This window comes from Numida meleagris, chromosome 2 (assembly GCF_002078875.1).
Source record: "Numida meleagris isolate 19003 breed g44 Domestic line chromosome 2, NumMel1.0, whole genome shotgun sequence".
NCBI lineage: Eukaryota > Metazoa > Chordata > Aves > Galliformes > Numididae > Numida > Numida meleagris.
Window position 1 is genome coordinate 141,990,345 of NC_034410.1, and position 10,132 is coordinate 142,000,476.

Genomic DNA, 10,132 nt, shown 5'->3' on the forward strand with positions numbered 1-10,132 from the left:
TAACAGACCCCCACCAGGATGTCTGCCTTGTCAGCCTTTCCCTTGATTCTAACCCACAGAGCTTCAACGTTGTCTTCCCCAGTTGCAAGCTCAATAACATCATAACAGTCTCTAACATACAGAGCCACGCCACCGCCCCTCCTTCCTTGCCTATCCTTCCTGAAGAGCTTGTAGCCATCTATCGCAGCACTCCAGTCATGGGAGCGATCACACCATGTTTCCGTAATGGCAACTAGGTCATAGTTTGCCTGCCGCACAAAGGCTTCCAGCTCCTCCTGTTTGTTGCTCATGCTGCGGGCATTGGCATAGACGCACTTCAGCTGAGCCCCTTGTCTCACCCCTAATCCCGATGCCCGCCTAGGCACACCTCTTGCAATTCCCCCTAAACATAGCAATACCACAGCACCAAAGCACCTCAGTGGGCTCTCAGTAGCATGCCTCTCCAGTGGCCTGTACAAAGTGCAGTTTTATGTGGCACCACCTCTCCTCATCCACGTACTGCATGTTTGTGGGGAACCCGGTGCTAAATCATGTGTAGACAACTGGATTCTGGGTCAAGGTTTGGTACGTAGCAGAGCAGCTTTTTCATCACAAGAAAGATGGACCTGTTGGAGAAGGTCCAGAGCAAGGCCATGAAGATAATCAGAAGGTTGGAGCACCTCTCCTATGAAGACAGGTTGAGGGAGCTGGGCTCATTTAGCTTGGAGAAGGATCCATGGAGACCTCATTGTGACCTTCCAGTATTTAAAACGAGCTTAAAACAGGAGGGAAACTGAATTCTTGCAAGGTCTGATGATAGTGAAGGAAATTAGAAGGAAGTTCTTTAATCAGAGGGTGGTGAGGCACTGGCATGGGCTGCCCAGAGAAGCTGTGGATGCCCCATCCCTGGAGGCATTTAAGGCCAGGTTGGATGGGATCCTGAGCTGCCCGATCATTTGGGTGGCACCTCTGCCCACAGCAAAGGGGTTGAAACTAAATGATCTTTAAGGTCCCTTCCAACATAAGCCATTTATGATTCTTTGAGCTCAGTGTTCAATGTATATATATATACATATATAATTTTTTTTGTAAACAATGAATAATGAAAAGTTGAAACTGCAAGGAAATCAGTGTCTAAAACAAAAAAAACTATAATTTAATTCAGTGCTTTTGGTTATCACAGACTTCTCATACTGGTTTGAAGGAAAAGTATCTGAGTTTCCTAATAACTACATACATTAAAGAAAAAAAAAAACACAGTTTATACAGATACTTTATCTGTGTTTGGATTGCTGTAATCTGTACAGTGTCCTACAAAAACATAAAAATACTAAAAATTATGCAAAGATATCAACAGTGAACTTGGATTTAGGATTCACATGACAAGTATATCATTCAGACGAAGATCCCTGTTGTTACCTTAGGGAATCCATTTGGATTAAAGTTTACCAAATGAATTAGACGGAAAAAGTTACATTCAAAATTAAGAAATTCATCTTTTCATATTCCTATGTGACCAAATTTCATTATGGATTAGTACTACTTTGCTTTCTGTATTCGTGTGGGAAAGAGCTTTCCAACATTGCTTAGATAGACAGCATCTACAGATAAACAGCATCTTCAGAGCCACTAACTTCTATCAACCTTCAGAAGAACCAGGTACCAGTGTTCTTCTATTCTTGACCACAGACAGAAGCTATGTAAAATGAAAGAAAAAAAAATAGGATGAAGAATCCAAAATACAGTGCTATATTGCAACTAATACATTTTAAAAATTGTAGTTTCTTTGCCACTGTTCTGTTTCATAGAATCATAGCACATGTTCCAGTGCCTCAATGTCTTTCTTGTAGTGAGGGGCCCAAATCCGAACACAGTACTCGAGGTGCGGCCTCATCAGTGCTGAGTACAGAGGGACATTTCCTTCTCTGCCCCTACTGGCAACACTATTTTTGATACAAGCCAGGATGTCATTGGCCTTCTTGGCCACCTGGGCACACTGCTGGCTCATGTTCAGCCAAGCGAACAAGTCGATCAATACCCCCAGGTCTGTTTCCTCCACACAATCTTCCAGCCACTCTGCCCCAACCATGTAGTGTTGCCTGGAGTTGTTGCGGCCAAAGTGCAGGACCCAGCACTTGGTCTTGCCGAACTTCATCCCACTGGCCTCATCCCATCAATCCAGCCTTTCCAGATCTCTCTGTAGAGCCCTCCTATCCCCAGGCAGATCAACACTTCCTCCCAACATGGTGTCATCTGCAAACTTACTGAGGGTTTCCTTTAGCCAAAGTAATATTATGTGTAATTTGAAAAGGAAATATTACTTCCTCTCCATTTCTCCCACTCTTTTTTTCCCTACCTACTTTTATACTTCATTTATTTTTTCTAAATTTGATAATTTCCCAAGCCATCAAAAGTAGTGGAGTGGGCAATGGCTAGTATGAAAAATGTATTTGGAAATAATTTAGAGTATCCTGAGTAAATCATTTCAGAAATATGCCCTTACTGTAACAAGTTACACATTTATTTACTTATGCTAATGTATGCTACACAGATAACATGGCATTTAGAGACAAAAGGTATTTGTCAAGTAACTCCTCAGAGAGACCTGAGCTGCTACAGTTTAAATTTTCAAAAGGGCTGTAAATGTAGCAATGCACGAGTGCTATGATGAATAGGAATTATGCACTAAGTCTGTTCAGAAGGAGGAAATTAGTAGATTCATCAATGATTACGGTAGGTTGGGTCTGTAAATCAGGAAAGAGAGGCTTTCTCTCTTTACAACAAGTTTAACAAAATAGATTGGCAGAACACTCAGAAAAGGACTTAGAGACTACAAATTATACGTTTGTGAATACTAGGTTTCTATCTTTAAAAGCAGGATGCAGAAAGCTTGCTTATCTGAATCCCTCTTGTCCTAAAATCGTGTTTTCATTTGACATGGAGAAGTCCACACTGGGGCGGATGATCCTTCCTGTAGTCATCTGAGATCAGTAACTGAACATACATTTGTCTGAATCTCCGAAAGGACTTGCTTGTGTAAGGGCATCTACAGGGTTATAACCTTTCTGTAACAAAATAGAACAGAATAAGAACAGAGAGCATCTGAGCAAAACAGTCTGCCCATTTTCAGGAATGTGGGCACATTAGGCTTTATTCTCATGAGCTATTCAGAAATGAACCAAGTGTCTAATGACTCCCATCCTGAAAAAAAACAAAACAAACAAACAAAAAAAAACCAGTTCATTTGTAAATGGCAGTTACCAGTATATCGATGGAAGTACTCAGGGAGAATCTGAGTCCTCCTCAGGTTGGCTACTATACAAAACCTGGGCATCAGCCATGTTCCCTTCTCAGTTTGCATTTCCAGGGGTTAGCTCATTCTGGTTCATTTCTGCTGGGGAACAACAATAGACACCTTCATTGAAGACTGAATTCAAAGGTTTGAACAGAGCTGCCTCTCTTGAAGGCAAAACCCCGCAAAAGGTAAGAATTTCAGACAGATCTTGTGTTTAGCATTGCAGCTCTTGCTGACAGTCTACATGTTCCTCCTCATTCTATTGTTCTGTTCTTATGTTAAAAACAGGGGTCCTAGACGCCTGTTCATGGGATTTGATTGGAATTCATATACATGTTTAAATTAAATAGAGGAGATGCAAATCTCATTAGTAGCTTTATTAATCTCTAATTGGAGAGAATGATAATCAGACAGTATTTGCATAAACATGACATTGGTTATTCCAAAATCATAGCATGAATATGAAAATATCTCTAGTTTGATTGGATCCTGCACTAAAGAAAATTAAAGAACAAATTCTAATCACTCTCAGCAGTTGAATTTATAAACTGTTTTTCAGTTTCCAATTAATCTAACTATCCAATTCCCTTGCTTATTTTACATAGACTTAAGCTCACTTTCTATTTATGCATTCATATTGCACTTGATGTCATAATAGCAGTTTCTTGTCTCTTTAACAAAAGGTCACATGCTCTCCAGACTTGTTTGTAGAGCTGATCTCTTACGGAAAACTAGTATTATAAGGTCTGAATGCTGAGATGGTCGTGTTCTTTTATTAACACCAATAAATAGAAAGGTCCATTGTTATCAAGAGCAGCTGGGAATTTTAAATATTTGTATTTTCAAGAGGTTTGTTTTGTTTTTTTTTTTCAGAAATGTACGTATTATCATTTTCATCCTCCTGTTTCCCAGAAAACCAAAGTTTTTGCTTTATTTTTCATGCTCCTCCCTTTGCTTTTTCACTTTTTCTACTGGAATGTTTGAGAATGATAAAACTCAGGTTGGAAAGAATATAATCTCAGATTTGGGATTCTTTGACAAAACAAATATTTCTGGGGTTGAAGGAGAAGAAAAAAAAAAGAGAAAATAATCTCAGTTTCATAGGTGATTCCATAAGGACATCAGCATGCCATAAAACCTCTCTAATAGCAATTAGTTACAATGCCATTCAAATGGCAATTACTGCCACAGTACTGAAAACTGATATCACTCTTTCTTGAATAAAAAATCACTTTGATTTAGAATGTGTAAGAAATTTCTTTCTTGTACAGTCCAGAAACATTGTTGGTACCAGCTCATACTGAACAACATACATTTAGAGTATATTACAGACAAAGGAGGACACATCTCAAATACTTCTACTGCCAGTAGACTGCCATACATTTTTCAACCTAGACTTAATCTTTCCATTTTTTCTTTTTCTTCTCCTTCTTTTTTTTTTTTTTTTTTAATTATAGAAAACTAACTAGATAGGTGAGTGATTTACTCTAGGTTTCTGTTTATTATAATTACATCCATGTTTCCTATTAAACTAATCAGTAATATCACATCAGTACAATTAGTAAGCAAGAAGCACATTGTTTGAGGATGCTAAATGTTTATGGGTTTACATTTCTCACTTGTTTTTTAGTAACTTAATGTATCTGTCTAGACATTAACTATGCAAAAAGCTTTTGCCTTTATTGTTATTACCAACTGTGTTTTCTTTTGACTAATCCATTAATATACTTCAGATAATTGATGCAGTTATTTGCAGCTGAGGAAAAGACAAATATAATCCCCAAATGAATTTGGCCAGTGAAGTTATTGCTTTGTTTTTGTGCACCTCCATGAGGAGAAATAGAAATTTGGAGCTTAAAAATAAGCACACTGAAGATATCAAGGACCATCACTTCCAAAAGCTTCTTATTTCAATTAACTTTTCCCCCTTATCTGCCTCTTTATTTACCTACCTGTGAATTTTGTCTCCACATGAGCAAGAAAAATCCTGTGAGCTTCACAAAGGGCAGGCAGAGATTTATGCTTACTGTCTATATAAGATAATTTAAAATAAAATTCATTAGAAGCACTGAGGACTCTCAGTTCTTGAGTGGAAGTTCAGAACCTCTGAAAATCAAATCCTTACTCACAGTTTCTAAAACAATTTCTGAAGTTACTCAGGTGTTTGTGAGGTACTGACAATGTTCTTCCACTCAAAAAGCATTCTTAGCTACTGCAGAAATTTATTATGTTATTTGAAAGATATTGCAGACATTGAGTATCCCACTATTTCCAACCCTTCATGTAGATCTTCTGGGGTTTTGGTGCAAGTGCTCAGAAGAAATTAATAACTGAAAGATAAGGTGAAGAAACTGGTGGCACTTCTGCCTCTTCCAAGATATCACAAGATTATTTTCTACTGGGAAAATTTCAGTGAAGTTTCACGTCCTCATTATACTACTCAGTGACTGTTTCCTGCATTAAAAGACAAAGATCATAAGGTTGTAAAGAACCTTCCTGCACTCTTCTTACAACATTCACAAGACACAAGTGCTAACAATTATGTTACTAAATGACTTCCCCGTTGAATAATAGTGTAGTTCAAGATCTTAGATTCAGCTTCTGTGCACGTCCAATCATCCTAGATCTGAAGAGATTTCTGCAAACAACTCTCCACAGGCCCATCCAGGATCTCTGATGTTCTGAGTTCTCCTGCCCGGCTTCTAGTAAAGAAACAACAAAGTATATCTCTCAGCTGTTATTAAACACACTCATGAAGGTACAGCAATATTTCCTTTGGCAGGAAAAACACGTGCCAATTGTTCTTACCAATATGATTCCTTGGTAAAAATAGCAGTCCTCTTAAATACTTTGGTTGCAGTTGTCCGTGTTCAAGATTCCCATCACGTATTCCCAGATAGAAAGTATCTCTGAGTGCTGTCTAATCTATGAGTTAGAAGGTTGAGTTTGATGGAGGATTGAGGATATTCCAGTCATCAGTATTCCTTATGCCTACATAGATGGATTTTAAAAAAAAAAAAAGTGCTTAGAAAAATACATTGAGGGATGAAGACTTCACCCAGATTTTCATCTACTCTACTTCAGTACTATCCTATTGAAATAAACCAGTCTAGCAGAAAGGACCAGTTGACTTAAGCAATTCAGAAAGATGTTGTTTCCACTGGAAGCTGTTTTACTTACAGTTTCAGGACTGGCTTTGGTTTGGTGGAAATAAACATTATTGATGGTCTATAGGCAAGATACCCAGATACTGTAAATTAATATGGCTGCAACATTAAACAGACCTACAGTGATTTACACCATCTGAGCACCTGACTACTATATTTTATGTTAGTATTCCCTACAGATATCCCCTAGAAAGTGAATCTATTGGAAACTGTGAGTTGTTTCTTTAATATTCTGATGAATTTTGCTCTGGGGTTCAGAGAGAAAACTGATATAGTTCTATAATAGCCCAAGAAGGAATACACACACAGGTTATGTTGTATATAAACATGATGAAGTAGAAATGCAAGAAGAAATTGTGCAACAAATCAATAGTCATTTCCCATTGCTGTTTTCAACTGTAAAAACATAACACAGGCAATGAGGGAGGTATATGATTTCTCACTGAATAACAATTTGAGGCAGACACAAATATTTGCTTTTAACAGAAGAGGTATTTCTACCACACTTTCACATAGCATGCAAAAAAAATCACCTGGGAGATCTATAGAAAATGCTCAAAAGTGATCTCAACCTTTCATCACAGTAGGTGGTCCTTCCAAGCTTATATATCTCCTCTCTTTCTCTTTTCTTCCTGAAGGGAAGAACCTATGAAAATACAATTCACAAGCATTTTTTCCAAGGAACTCAGGTAAAAGAGACCTATTTTGTAACAGCAATACTAACAGATTAGGAAGTTTTTTTGATGGTGTGAATCAAATAATGATGATTCAACATTTGAACAAATATTTGAAGGTTCAGATAACTAAAAGAACTTTGCTTTCCATTTGGTCATTGCATCTGAGGATGCCTGTCTAGCAATTGCAAAATAATTCTTTCTTAAAACAGAGACCATGGCTGCATGAAAACCTCCAAGATACTCCACATATAGATTCCATGCATACTTTTAGAGCCCCATTCTGATTATTTTCTTCTATCAGCAGAGTGGAGAAAGTGGAATTACATTAGGCACCAAATTTAACTCTAACTTAATCGTTTTCCCTCTACAACAAAACAGCTTTGCATATGTCAAACACACTACTTCTGAGAGTGGGGTCTCGGAAGCAGCAGCAAAGATGGGTAGGTTTTCTTTGTTTGCTTGTTCATATATTTCATTCTGACAAAGAGAAAATGAGCAAGACATCACAGAATGCAAAAAAACCCCAACACTACAAAACTGATATGTTGTAAGACTCCCCACTCCCCTACATCAATCTGCAAGAAAAGCAACTTCCATTCTTCAGTGTCCTGGGGTCAGAGATCTTCACCTCATACAACATGAACAAACATCTCGCTCTCTCATACAGATGTTCTGGTCAAACCAGATTTCAATATTTGTATTTATGAGATATATCCCATGGTATCACTTATCGTACAGTTTTTTTCCAGAGCAATATAATAGTGTTACGAGCATAAAAGCACCTCAAATTAGATTCTGTTCCAATTTGGGAATAATTCAATGCGAATATGAGCTACTGAAAATATAACATTAGCCAAAATTATCCTTTTTAAGTCTAAAATTAATTTAAGGGTTAAAATATATAAATTAAACACAAGAGAAAGTGAAAACTACACTATGTTCTATTTCTAAATTGCAGAGTAGTACTTAAGTCTTAAAACAAAATTAGTACAAGGAAAAAGAAAATGAACCTTCTTCCTTACAAATGTGTGAATTAGGATTCTGGACGAGAGTGCAATCATGCTGGTGTCATTGCGAAACAAACATTATTAAAAGCTAAATGTTGTGAATATCACATCTTATACTCTTCATAAGGACTTCCGTGTGGAATTCCACTGTATTTATCATCCCTTAAAATAGATTTGGCTAGTGAGAAACAAATACGAAAACAACCGCCTTCGTACAGCTCCCTCAGGAAATGTCACCCTGCTGCAGCGTGGGCCCTCCCTGGGCTGCAGGTGAAAACCAGCTCCAGGTGCACTCTGTCAGGCTGCAGGAGGACCCCTGCTGTGGGCCTGGAGCCTCTCCTGCCCTCCTTGTCCTGACCTGAGCACATGAATGTGCTCAGACTTGCCACTTGCAAGATCTGAGGATACAGTCTTGGTGATCTCACCTATTTTATGGTAACAGCAACACCCTGTATAACTGCAGATGTGAAAATAATTTTTACTTTGTTGAGGTTAAGATTGTCTTCCCAGTTTAAGCACTGCTGCCAGTAAATTTAGGTCAGTTCTGCATATACTATGATCTTATTACTCTCCATCTAAATGTGGTGGCTGCAGTTGTGTTTATTCTGATATTTTTAAGACAGAATTTTTCCTCATCTCTCACCTTGCTCTGTCACTCATTTCAGCTCAGATCATTCTCCAGTTCACAAGGTACCATTGCAGTTGCTGCTCCTCTCTGGGGTTTACCTGTGCAGCTCCCACTTCAGTTTTCTAATCCTATAGAGCAGAGTTCCCTTCCATAGCTTGGCATTCTCTGTCCATTCCTGTTAGATCTATGCCACCATGAAAGACTCTTCTCCATAATTACATAAATTCAGATTTCATTACATTATGCGCTTTATTCTCACTATTGGCACTTCTTTGTTTTGATCAGAGCCAAGTCACTAAAGCCCCATAGAGTCACAACAGAAATATCACCTCTGTGAGCCTTCATTCTCTTCTATAGTGTTACTCCAGGGTTGCAACCATCTAGGCACCAAAAATTATGTTTTTACCATTATCAGGGAGATTAGAGTGTATTTCAGACATGGCTTTAAAGGGACTGCTTTATTTACTTGGAGTAGTGTAGCTATGGCAGTACAGAGATAACAACATAGCCATAAACTATCGCCTAAAACTACCAGGGAAGTGGAGTGCCCAGGCAATCATCTGTGTTGTCAATGTGTCATGCAGGGTCTCAACAGAAACTCACATCATAACTATGATGATGAGACCATAGAATCTGCTGCATAATTTTATTCTTTTTTGTTGTTGTTTCTAAATAAGGAAGTTGTAACCTGTTATGAAGCTGTGAAAAGTCTTCTGTTAAACTTAAAGGTTATCTAGTCCAACACCTCTCCAGTGAACAGGGGCACCTACAGCTAGATCAGGTTGCTAAGAGCCCTGTCCAGCTTGACCTTGAATATCCCCAGGAATGAGGCATCAGCAATTTTAAATTCTGGTATCAATTAAAACAACAATCAAAACAAAACCAGATCAAACTTCCCTTAAAATACATAAGTCACCCTGAAAATAACTCCTATTTATTGCCATGGAAACTACAACAGATACAAAAAGAACAATAACAATATTCAACAGAGAAAAATCTCAAGTACAAAACATTATTTTCAATACAACCACCATTAGCTATACCTTTTCGACAATGTTGAACAAGAGCCTGCATGTCATGCTCGTAAAAATCTGCACCAGTGGAGATGACCCACAGTCACTGTTGCCACTGCTGAAACACAACACCCACTGCCTCACTGTATTCACATCCATTGTCTGGTCTCCATAAATATTCAGCAAGTGTCAATGAATGTCAGTGAGTGCCATTTGTTCCTCATGGAGGAATTTAGTGACACATCTTTCTTCATATGCACTTTCATTTCAGAGGCCATTTTGCCAGACTTCCCCTCTGCTGCCATCTGTCACATGGCAACAAAATGTAACCAAAAATTGGTGGGAAGGTTCAACATCTACTGCCAT